Raw genomic sequence first — 13,462 nt, forward strand, 5'->3', positions numbered from 1 at the left:
AGATTAGGACTTAGTTAACTCTCCCTGTGCCTCCCCAAACCAATCTATTCCTATTTTTTACCCACATCTGTCCCTAACCCTAATCATTTCTGGTTTTCCAAATTCTTCTCTGTGGTTCAAAACTCATTAACATATAGTTGTTTGATGTTGAATAGCTGTATCTGTTGAACTAGATTGTATCTGTAGCCTATTGACTGTACAAATTCAGACTTTGGTTGATGGTTGCTTTAAGATAGTGTTCGAGCACAAAACTGGTGCTATTTTCATCTCAAATGGACAGAGTAAGCCAGAAAAACACAAGAAAAATGGCAAATCCGGGTATCTCAATTCCCAATCTTGATAATCAGCGGATAGAACAGAAAATGAATAATCCAGAGGAGAGTTCCCAAATAGATCTACAAACACTGCTGGCAAACATGATAAATGAAAAGATAAAAAACATACAAAGGACTCTGGATGAGCATGATAGGGAGAGAGGGTAGGCAATCCAAAAGTTTATACAGGAATATCATAAGCATGAGGAAGCTACTCAAAAAGTGATACAGGATTTGTGTGAGGAGCTTGAGAATACTCAAAGAGAAAGGCAGGGATGGCGTGAGAACATGAGAACACTCAAAGAAAACTGCAGGAATCCCACGAATGGGAGGAAGCTAATCAAAGAGTAATAAAGGAAGTGAGATACCAGGAAGAGAAAACACAAAGACCACTAAAGGCATTCATGGAATCTATTAACAAAGAGCTGAAGGAAGTCAGGGAGACCACAAAGGGAATGCTGAATTGGACCCATCAGAAGGAATGGGAGTCCAAAGAAACCATAACCAATCAACTAAGTGATTTGAGAATAAACACTGAACACCAACATAAGGAAGTAAAGAAATTCATACAAGATCTAAAACAGAGCTTCAACAAAGAATTTGAAGCCATCAAAGCTGACCAGTTAGAAGGAAAAGAGATAAAAACAAAGTAGAAAGCCTTGACAGCAGGTTAGACCATGCAGAAGATCGAAACTCAGGGATTGAAGACAGCCTTGATATTATAGAGAAAGAACATACAACCATCCAAGACAAGTCCAAGAAATATGATAGATCTATCCAACACTTGCAAGACACCATCAGAAGGCCTAATCTAAGGATAATGGGTGTCGAGGAGCACTTAGAAACAGAAGTTAACGGTCTAGGAAATTTGTTTATCAGAATCCTAGCAGAGAACTTCCCAAACATACAAAAAGATAGGCCTATTCAGATACAAGAAGCTTTTAGAACCCCAAATAGAACAGACCAGAATAGGACATCCCACTGTCACATTATAATCCACACAGGATCAACTCAAACCAAGGAAAAGATCCTTAAAGCTGTCAAGGAGAAAAGCTTAATCACCTATAAAGGGAAACCAATTAGAATCACCTCAGATTTCTCAGCAGAGACATTCAAAGCAAGAAGAGCTTGGAATGATGTATGCCATGCCCTAAAAACAAACAACTATCAACCAACAATACTGTCCCCTGCTAAACTCTCCTTCATAACTGAAGGCCAAATAAAAACCTTCGATAGCAAAAAAAAAATTGAAACAATACATCTCCACCAAAGCAGCCCTACAAAAGATTCTTGAAGATATCCTACATATAGAAAACCAACAAGACCACAATAAAGGCCAAGAAACTGCACCCAAACTGAAAATCCAAGAACCACAGGAAGAACCCAGTTTTGCAGCCCCCAAGAAGGTGGATAACATGGCAGGAACTCCCAAATAACTCTCAGTCCTATCTCTTAACGTTAACGGACTGAACTCTCCAATGAAGCGACATAGAGTGTCTAGTTGTATTAAAAAACAAGACCCTTCTATCTGCTGCCTTCAGGAGTCATACCTTGCCCATAAAAACAAACACATTTTTTTTTGGGTCCGGTTGTGGGGCCTGAAATCTGGGCCTGGGCGCTGTCCCTCAGCTCTTCAGCTCAAGTCTAGCGCTCTACCACTTGAGCCACAGCGCCACTTCCGGCTCTTTTCTTTTTGCTTATGTGGTGCTGGGGAATCGAACCCAGGGCCTCATGCTTGCAAGGCAAGTGCTCTACCACTGAGCCACCTTCCCAGCCCAACAAACACATTTTCAATAATAAGGCTGGAACAAAATCTACCAAGCAAATGGCCCCCATAAACAGGCGGGAGTTGCAATCCTAATATCAGATAAAATAGACTTCAAATTCAAATTCTTGAGAAGAGATAAAGAATGTCGCTACATAGTAATTAAGGGATTTCTCCTTCAGGAGGATATTACAATTCTAAATATCTATTCACCAAACAACGGAGCTCCTAGATTTATCCAAGAAACACTACTTTCCCTCAAATCCCACATAGATCCAAAGACATTAATTATTGGGAATTTTAACACACCACTCCCCCACTAAATAGATCAACTTGGCAAAATCTCAACAGAGAAACCGCAGATATAAACAGCTGCATAGATCAACTAGACTTAACAGACATCTACCAAACATTTCTCTCAGCAGCATCAGAATACACTTTTCTCTCAGCAGCACATGGAACATTTTCTAAAATATACCACATTTTAGGCCACAAAGCAAACTTGTCTAAATTCAGAAACATTGAAGTTATACCTTGCATTCTCTCACACCACAAGGGAATAAAATTAAAACTCAACACCAAAAGCCACCAAAGAAAGTCTGGTATCACATGGAGGCTGAACAACACACTGCTGTATCATGAGTGGGTCATGGAAGAGATTAGAAAGGAAATTCAAATGTTCATGATATTCAACAAAAATGAACACACAACTGGGACATTGCAAAGGCAGTACTCAGAGGCAAGTTTATAGGTCTGAGCTCCTACATCAACAAATTGCAGAGATCTGAAAACAACAATTTAATGACACATCTAAACCTCCTTGGAAAAGAGCAGCAAGATAAACCCCAATCCAGTAGACCAAAAGAAATAATTAAAATTAAATCAGAATTAAATGAATTAGAATTCAAAAAAAACTATAGAAAGATTCAACAAAACAAAGAGGTGGTTGTTCGAAAAAATTAACAAAATTGACAGACGCTTAGCAAATCTTATCAGAAAAAGAAGAGAACACACCCAAATTAATAAACTCAGAGATGAGAATGGAAACATCACCACGGAAACAACCAAGATTCAGAACATTATAAGGGAATACTTCTCAAAACTTTGTGCTAATAAGTTTGAGAACTTGACAGAAATGGACCTTTCCTAGCAAATATTGACATGAAAAAACTAAACCAAGATGAGTTAAACCATCTTAACAGGCCCATATCAAGCATTGAAATAGAAACAGCAATAAGAGCCTCCCAGCTAAAAAAGTCCAGGACTGGATGGTTACAGAGGAATTTTACAAGGCCTTCAAAGCAGAGCTCACACCAATACTCCTCCAACTCTTCAATGAAATTGAAAGAGAAAGTTCACTACCGAACACATTCTATGAAGCCATCATAACACTCATCCCAAAACCAGGCAAGGACTCATCAAAGAAAGAGAACTATAGACCCCTTTCATTGATGAATATAGAGGCAAAAGTTCTCAACAAAATTTTGGCCAATCGAATTCAACAATTCATCCAAAAAATCATATACCACGATCAAACAGGATTCATTTCAGGGATGCAAAGCTGGTTCAATATACGCAAATCAATTAATATTATTCATCACATCAACAGGAGCAAGAATAAGAACCAGATGGTTATCTCAATAGATGTAGAAAAAGCATTCAACAAGGTCCAACACCCCTTTATGATGAAGGTTTTGAAAAAACTAGGAATCCATGGAACATTCCTCAATACAATAAAGCTGTATATGACAAAACTACAGCCAGCATTATACTTAATGGTGAAAAACTAAAGCCATTTCCACTTAACTCAGGAACAAGACAAGGATGTCCACTCTCTCCACTTCTCTTCAATCTAGTATTAGAATGCCTAGCTACAGCAAGAAGACAAGATGCAGACATAAAGGGGATCCAAATAGGGAAAGAAGAAATAAAACTCTCCTTCTTTACAGACGACATGATCGTGTATTTAAAGAATCAAACAGATTCCACTGCCAAATTACTCAAGCTGATTCAAAACTTTGGCAAAGTAGCAGGGTATAAAATTGACCCTCAAAAATCAATGGCTTTTCTGTATGCCAACAATGAGAAAAGTGTGGCTGAAATTAGGAAAGCAACTCCATTTGTAATAGCCCCACAAAAAATAAAATACCTAGGAATTGACTTAACCAAAGAAGTGAAGGACCTCTATGATGAAAACTTTAAAAACTTGCAGAAAATCAACACAGAACTTAAAAAATGGCAAAACCTCCCATGCACATGGATTGGAAAGAGTAACATCGTGAAAATGGCAATACTTCCCAAAGCTATCTACAAATTCAATGAGAAACCTATCAAAATTCCAAACTCATTATTTAAGGAAATAGAAGAGGCAATCCAAAAATTCATATGGAACAATAAAAGACCCCGAATAGCAAAAATGCTCCTCAACGGAAAGAACACTGCTGGAGGAATAACAATACCAAATTTCAAACTGTACTATAAAGCCATAGTAATCAAAACAGCTTGGTATTGGCATAAGAACAGACCTCAGGATCAATGGAATAGAATTGAAAACCCAGAAATGAACCTACACACCTACAGCCATCTAATCTTCAATGAGGGAGCTAAAACAATAGAATGGAAGAAAGACAGCCTCTTCAATAAATGGTGCTGGCAAAATTGGTTAACTACTTGTAGAAAACTAAATCTAGATCCTTATATATCACCCTGCCTCAGAATCAACCCCAAATGGATCAAAGACCTCGAATCAGACACTCTGAAAACATTACAGGATGGAATAGGAGAAACCCTAGGTCTCCTTGGCTAGGCCGAAATTTTATGAATAGAGACCCGGAAACACAACAAATCAAAGTCAGTTTGGACAATTGGGCTTGCATGAAGTTGCAGAGCTTCTACATGGCAAAGGACATAGCTAGCAAGATGAATAGAAAGCCCACGGATTGGGAGAAGATCCTCACTAGCCATAAAACGGACAGGGGTCTCATATCTAAAATATACTTGGAACTCAAAAAATTAAATCCCCCAACAACAAATCCTCAAAGAAACAACTGCCCAATAAATAAGTGGGCTAAAGACTTAAAGAGAAACTTCTCTGAAGAAGAAAGAAGGATGCCCAATAGACACATGAAGAAATGCTCAACATCCCTAGCCATAAAAGAAATGCAAATCAAAACAACATTGAGATACCACCTCACTCCAATTAGAATGGCAAACATCAAGAACTGTAACAACAACAGATGCTGGAGGGGATGTGGACAGAAGGGAACCTTACTTCATTGTTGGTGGGAATGTAAACTTGTTCATCCACTTTAGAAAGCAGTATGGAGGTTCATGAAAAGACTTCACATAGATCTCCCCTATGAGCCGGCAATCCCACTTTTGGGCATTTACCGAAATGTTTACAAACAAAACCACACTAAAGCTACCATCACAACTATGTTTATTGCAGCATTAATTACCATAGCTAAGATATGGAACCAACCCAGATGCCCCTCAATAGATGATTGTATCAAGAAAATGTGGTATATATACACAAAGGAATTCCATGCCTCCATCAGAAAGAATGACATTGCCTCATTTGTTAGTTAATGGAAAAACTTGGAAAAAAATTATATTAAGTGAAGTAAACCAGGCCCAAAGAAACATAGGTCCCATGGTTTCCCTTATTTGCAATATTTAGTACATGTATGAGTCAAGCTGAAAAGGTCAGATAATGCGATATTAGGAAAATGAACCCTTAGATATGTATTTTAATGTTTTTTTATCTTTCATGCACGTGTTTCTAAGGCATTTATAAGATTATTTCTTTGTTGCTTTATATGTCCCTCTCCCACAGTATAACCCCTGCTTTCACTATATATGATTTCAGTATAATTTGTGGAGGAGATGGGGAAATACAAGTCATTTAAGGATACAGGTGGACCTGTTGCAACAATGAGAAGTACAAGTTGTCATGTTGAAAATGAGCTATAAAACGTCTGTGCAGGGTGGAGGGGTGGGAGTATTGGGTTGCGGGGGAGGGAGGCGGTTGGGAAGGGATGTGAAGGGTAAACAAAGGAGGAGGCTGCAATGGTTGGTAAGAAATGTATGCATTATCCTGCCCATGTAATTGTAACCCCTCTGTACAGTATGTTCACAAATAAAATAAAATAAAAAATAAAATCTAGGATCACTCACATCATTTGGGAATCACATCACAGGATTCGGGAATAAAATTAATAAATTACAACCTAAATTAGTAACTCCACGGCTCTGACTACAAGTGTTCTCTCAAAAGGTAGCTGTTCTAATTTGATGAGGAAAAAGGAGCACATTGTTTCCTCACAAAGTTCTACTAATTATCTTCTTCCATAACCCAGGTTGTTCTTATCCTGTACTTGTCGGTTAATTTCCTTTGCTGGATTCAATCAATGACACTTGAAAGTGTTATCATCTTCAGACATGTAATTACATTTTGTTTTAATCTATTTGTTATAATATAAAACAAATTTTGGAGGAAAATATGTCTATGCTATATTTTCTTCCATGCCATATTTATTTGATGTTATTAAGTATTATTTTAACAGTTTCATTTTTAAAAACTGAGGAAAATGTTTTGTTACTGTGAGCACTAATTAGTTGCACCTTTTTTTGTATTTTTCCATATCTGTATATTTGTTATTAAGCTTCTAACATTGTCTTCCCCCTACTGTTGCCTTCTTAAAATTGCTTCAAATTATAAACTCTAAATGATGATCTGTATGTGTTCATTGATACATTTAAATTTTTATCTAATATGCACATTTTATATGATATTTTCATCCTATTGTAACTGCTCTGAAATCAACATGGGAGTCCTTCATTAAAGAAAAAACACAATACCACAAAACTCAGTGAAATTAGGACTAGGTATCTATCCAAAAATATTTATCAATGATATAGTAGAAACATCCACTTCTCTTATATACCAAAACATGTTTACAGCTATGTAAGGTGCATATTCTTTATTCTTTCCTTATGGAACATCCAGGTTGATTACATAGCTTGATTGCTATGAATATTGCTGTCATGAACATGTATGTTCTTATTGATTTATATTCTTTCAGTATGTATCCAAGTTGCAATAATGGTCTTCAAGATATGTGTCTTTTTTGTATCGTGTAAACTTCCATTATGATCTCCATATGGGTTTCACTAGTTTACAATGCCACACCACCAAACACAGTTCCTGATTTATTTCAACCTCTCCAGCAGTTTTTTTATTTGCGTGATGATAGCTCTTCTGGTGTGTAAGTTGGGATCTCAGTGACTTTCCTATTTATTTTCCTATGTATTTCCTATGTGGATAAGAATCTCAAACATTTCATTTATTTACTAAACATATTGGTATTTCGTTCTTGATCAGTGTCTTTCTTTGTTTTTTGGTATTTGATCAATTTTTAAGTTTTATATTTGATTTTTCCCATTCCAAATACTCCCTTTAGTAAAAAGATTTTTTTCATTACAGTGGTGTATTGCTTGGATATTTTGATTTTGTGAAGGCTAAGAGAATTTGATATTGTTCTCTTAGTCAAATTATAAGCCTGTAAAAATGAAGTGAACCTGATTAAATGAATTTCTTTCTGCACATTTTCTCTGGTACAGATTTCTCTGATTTAATAAATGTATATTTTATGTCATGCTGGATGCCTAACTAAGTCTGTGTGTGTGGATGATACAGTAAGAATTGCAGAATTTGCCACATAGATTTTGGAGCATAGGCTTACAGCTGGTAACTGGGCAATGATTCAGAAGACAGCCGAGGCTTAAGTTCTGATCCCTTCTACCTGTGTTCAGTTCCCAATCTCTTGTAATACACCCCTCACTTCCCATGTGGTGGTTTCTTTTTCTATCCAAAAGGTTTCTGGAGCTTCATGTTATTCTGGCCTCCTAGTAGGCCAACATGAGGGGAGTGAAAGCAAGCAAGGCAGATATGACAGAGGAATTTATTTTTTTTAATTGTGTAAATACCATACAGAGGGATTACAATTACATGGGCAAGATAATGAGTACATATCTTATCAAGCATTGTGAACTCCTCCTTTGATTCCCCTTCCCATCCCTTCCCAACTCACCACCCCCACCCCGTGGTCCCTCCTCAGACCCCCCTCCCACTAAAGTTGTAAAGTTCTTTTTTCAACATAACGTCTTGCACATCTCATTGTTGCAATGGATCCAACTGTACCACAACTTAAACAATTTGTTTTTTCACTTCTCCTGAACAAAGTATGCCAACATCAAGTGCAGTGAACACAGGGGGCATACCGTGGAGGAGGGACATAAAAAGCAACAAAGAAATAATCTTATAAATATGATAGAAACAATCACAAGAAAGAATAAATTGAATTCTTATCTTGGGGTTCATTTCGCCTAACATCAACTTATCTCACAGTTTCTGCTTGTCTCAGACAAGTACTAGTTATTGAAAATAAGAGAAACCATGATACTTATGCTTCTTTGGGCCTGGCTTACTTCATGTAAAAAATTTTTTTGGTCGGTTTTGGGGCTTGAAATCTGGGCCTGGGAACTGTCCCTCAACTCTTCAGCACAGGCTAACACTATCCCACTTAAGCCACAGTGTCCAGCTTTTACTGCTTATGTGGGGCTGAGGAATCGATCCTAGGGCCTCATGCATGCAATGCAAGCACTCTACCACTCTGCCACCTGGCAGAAGGTTTTTATCTGAAGATCCATCACACTTGGGAGCTTCTGGCTGAAAACTCCAGAAAGACAAAAGTGAAGAAACACTTAAGAGAAAATGTAAAACAGAAAGCCACAATGTTTAACCCTAAAACAAATTTCTAGGATAAGGAGACTCACAAATTGGTGTCACCTGAGGAGAAAAAGGAACTATTCAGGAAGAATGAGAAGGAAGTGGGAGGGAATAGAGAGAAAGAAACCTAGACTACCTAGAGCTGGGACCTCAATGTGAGCTTAATTTTACTGGGGAAACCAACCCCAAGGATGCAATACCTTAAAATTTTGATTACTCTCTCTCATGCTACAAAGCCTATTCCAGATCCACTTCCACTCAGCATGGTGTCCATTTTTGGGAACCAGACTGACTGCTGGAGATTCCCAGGGGATGCAAAGAGTGAAAACCACAGGGGTAAAGCTCAGAAAAGACACATGCCATCAATTCTCACATGTCATTTGTCAAAGTAAGTTCTACAAACAAGCCTGGTATCAATGGGGATGGGAATAGATATTGAGAGCATTATAATAATATCTATTATTATTATCATATAATAAGCTCACATCTATTGTTTCATCAAAGGGAGAGAGATAGCATTTCTTCCTTTTTAGGTGTATGGGACAGAGCATTCTATAGAATGTTCTTCAATTGGGGGCTCTCTGAATCTTTACTCCCAAGATTGTGGCTATGAGGTTTCGGGGAGGAGAATTACAGTAGAAAAATGAGTTGTCAAGCTGGGTACTGATGGCTGACACCTATATTCTGAGCCTGAGATCTGAGGATTATGATTTGAAGTCAGTCTGGGCAGAAAAATCCATGAGACTAATCTCCAATTAAACAAAAAGAGCCCGAATTGGATCTGTGGCTCAAATGTTAGAGTATTAGCTATGAGTGAGTGGGGGAGACAGAATCTTGACCCTAAATTTAAACCCAGGATTGGGGATGGGTGGAAATGTATTCTCAGTGCATGAAATCAAAGGTGTATGGTCAACATCACTATTGATGTTAACGTTGGGGTAGAGTTGATCAGTTTTATTCTGGAAATGATTTGTTCCACTCTTCTCTGTCCTGTATTCTTTAAAAGAAACAGCTTTGAGCAATCTATACCTAAGATGTGTGGATTGCACTGAAGCACTGGTTTCATTTTTTTCTACTTACAAAATGATACATAAATAGTGTACAAAGGAGTTTTAATTTAATATGTCGGTTTGTGAGTACATCTTGATCGATGTCATTAATTTGATCATTCTTCTCTATCTCACCCAACCCCACCCCTCCACTTATGTGGTCACATTTTCACACATGTACATTGAATATTATGACTGGATTCTCCCACTGCACCAGTTTGGCAAAGAAATTTCTTCATTGTACAGGCAAGGAATATGAAGCTGAGGACTACAAGCCCAAGACAGCATAGCTATTACTTTGCATCAAGATTATTTGACTTACAAAATCTTCACCAAAAGAAGCATTATAAAAAAGAACATGGCCAGGAACTAGAAGCATCTACCTTTGTGTGTGTGTGTGTTGGTTCTGGTGCCTGAGTGCTGTCTCTGAGCTGCTTTGCTAAAGGTTAGTACTCTACCACTTGAGCCACAGTACCACTTCCAACTTTATGGTAGTTAATTGGAGATAAGAATCTTATGGGCTTTCTTTCCTGAGCTCATTTTAACCCACAATCTTCATGCCTCAGTTTCCCGAGTAGCTAGGATTGCTGGTGTGAGCCACTTGCAGCTAGCAAAACATCTATTAGTTGTCCTAATTAAACATGTGGAGCAATTGGTCATTTGACACTGGTGACACTCAACCTTGCTAATTAGGAGGCAGAGATTTATAAGAATGATATCATGACCAGATTTGACAAAAAAAATTTCGTAAAAAACCTACAAAAACAAAGAAAGCTAGATATAGTGTAATTTTCCTGTTATCTCACTATGTGGAAGCCATAGGTAAGAGATCATTGCTCAAGGGAGGCTTGGCCTGAAAAATAATCTAAAGTGGTTAGAGCCTTAGCAATTTCAAGCACCAGTAGTGCCAAAGGAAAAAGAAAAGAAGAAAACACAAAATGAAAGGAAAGGATAAAAAGGAACTATTTGCTCTTCATTCATGATTTCATTTCATTGGATACAAGAATTGAGAGTATTTTGTATATTGTTTTAGGATTCAGGCCTCTCTAATATAAAAGCATTTATTTCAGGTAAATATTGTAATATTACTATTTATTAACTTATTATTAGACATTTAGGTTTGGAGATTGAAATCATGGTTTTGTATATATTAGTCTAGTTCTACAACTTAGCTGAACCCAAGCTCTCTTGTATAGTTTTGAAAATTTTTTATTAATTCTTCAATAGTTAGCTATTCTACTTTTCATCTTATATTTATTCTCCCACCTTTTCCTATGTATTTTAGTTTATGTGTTGAAAACTCCTCAATTTTATCTTCTAAACTTAGAATTTTGCTTTTGAGTTTACAAAGAAGTCAGTTATTTGTGACATCTTTTATAATTATATACAGATATATGTATTTCATATATATGATTGATTCTTATAGTTCATTGCAATAAGCAACATTTATCTGATCATGTGCACATAGCTATTGAGCCATTGTGATCCTCTCCTAAGAAGAGATTCCCTTGTTCTTGCCGTGTTAATGCTTAGAGTGCTGTTAATCCTATCCAAGTGTAATTATTTGTCTTTTACTATCTATTAGATAAACTTGTACATGTATGGGCATATCTAGTTATTAGAAATGAGGAAAACCATGCAGCATATATTTAATTGGATCTGGCTTATTTCTCTTAATAGCATTTTTCCCCCAGTCTTTCCATTTCTTCAAGAATGGGGTAATGACATTCTTTCCCATGGAAGCACAATACAACAGAATTGAAGATCCAGAAATGAATCCACTCCTATAGGCACATAATCTTTGATAAGGAAGTCAGAAACACAGGATGGAAGAAAAACAGCCTCTTCAAAAAATTGGTTTAACTGGCTGTACACAGAAAACTGAAATTAGATCATTTTATATCCTCCCGCAGCAGAATCAATTCCAAATGGATTGAAGAGCTCAATGAAAATCCTGATGCCTTAGGAATCTTACAAGAAGAGTTAGCGTAATCATGAGGGCTCCTTGGCATAGGTCAAAATTTCCAAAGTACATCTGGATAAATGGGATTACATCAAAGCAAAGCAATCATTTCTCAGACTCAAAAGCCATGAAAAAAAAGAGATAGTGTAGCACAAATTTATTAGGGAGCAAACCTACAGATGGGAGCCTCAGCCAATGGTAAACCCATTCTCCCTTTTCTAACTAGGTTCATTATTATGGGTTTACATGAATATAAGTGTTTTCTGATGGGGATTATAAAGAAAACAACTAATGCTAAGACAGAGATAGTATGTGAAATGAGTTGTAGCTTGAGAAAGGGAGGGATTAAGGCACTGGTGTCTAGTTCAAAGACTTGGCTTGGTGCCAGCTAAGTAAGGTATAGCAGCACAAGGGAAGGGGAGTAAAACAGGAGTGGTTATAAACAAAAGCACTGGTCTGAAGCCTCAAAATAAGGACCGCAGTCTGTGTGGACAAAACAGTCTCTAACAATAAGTTTTATTTAAATTAACAAGCACGATTTTAAATTTTTGCAGAGTGGTATGGTATATAGTCACAGGCAATTACTCCTATGTCAGGTAATCCAATCTACTCTTTCACATGTTACACACTAGCCAGGTTTCAACACAAATGACTACAATGAGATTGTACAAATGACGCTGTGACTTTTCCCTCTTACGAATCAAAATTCTGTCTAATGATTTATGCCTTCCATTTATTTCTCATGATCTTTTTAATATTTTGTCTTAATTGTTGATAATCATATCACATTTTGCTGTTGTCTTGTGTGTAAATGTCATTTTTAGGGCTTGAATTCGATGTTTAATGGTCTCCCTTGTATTTTTTGCTCATGGCTGATGACACTCTATCCTTGAGTCACATGCTCACCTTCTGCTTCTTGCTGGATAATTGGAGATAAGTTTTCACATTTTTGTCTGTTTGGACTGACATTGAACTAAAATATTCAAGTCTCAGCCCCCTGAGTTCTAGGATTGTACTTATGAATGGCTAACCCCAATCTTTGCTTTATTGTTATTTTAATTATGTGGTAGAAGAAAGTGGAAGTATATTTGTGTTAAGTGTGCAATTTTCAAATACAAGTTTGAATCAACTTGATATAATATAACTGTAATCAATTTTACCAGTTAAATCATGAATATTACACATTACCACAGAAATATAATTGAAAACAAAAGGCATAATTGTTTTCTTAAAACAGTCAATGAAAACATAAATTACTTTCACTTTACAAATCATGTTTTATTTAACTTAAATTAGGTGGACCCATTGCAACAATGAGATGTACAAGTCGTTATGTCGAAAAATGAACTTTACAACTTTGGTGGGGGGGTAGTGGTGAGGATTGGGGGGGCAGGGGGAGGATGGGAAGGGATGGGAAGGGGAAACAAAGGAGGAGGATAGGATTGATAAGAAATGTACTTATTATCTTGCCCATGCAATTGTAAACCCTCTGTACAATATTTTCCCAATAAAAAATAATATAAAAAAAGAAAAATAAATAAACTGCAAAAAATTTGGACAGGGGGCCAACATACATATTTT

At 36.9% G+C, this 13,462-nt stretch overlaps 1 non-coding gene across 1 annotated transcript; it reads right to left on the bottom strand.

Annotated features, from left to right (window-relative positions):
* Positions 1-2,016: 2,016 nt before the first annotated feature.
* Positions 2,017-2,081, bottom strand: Trnaa-ugc. The gene has a single exon. It is a non-coding gene; the product is annotated as a tRNA-Ala (tRNA).
* Between the last annotated feature and the right edge of the window lie 11,381 nt (positions 2,082-13,462).

This window comes from Dipodomys spectabilis, unplaced genomic scaffold (assembly GCF_019054845.1).
Source record: "Dipodomys spectabilis isolate Male_0828 unplaced genomic scaffold, ASM1905484v1 ptg000481l, whole genome shotgun sequence".
In the NCBI taxonomy this organism is placed as follows: domain Eukaryota; kingdom Metazoa; phylum Chordata; class Mammalia; order Rodentia; family Heteromyidae; genus Dipodomys; species Dipodomys spectabilis.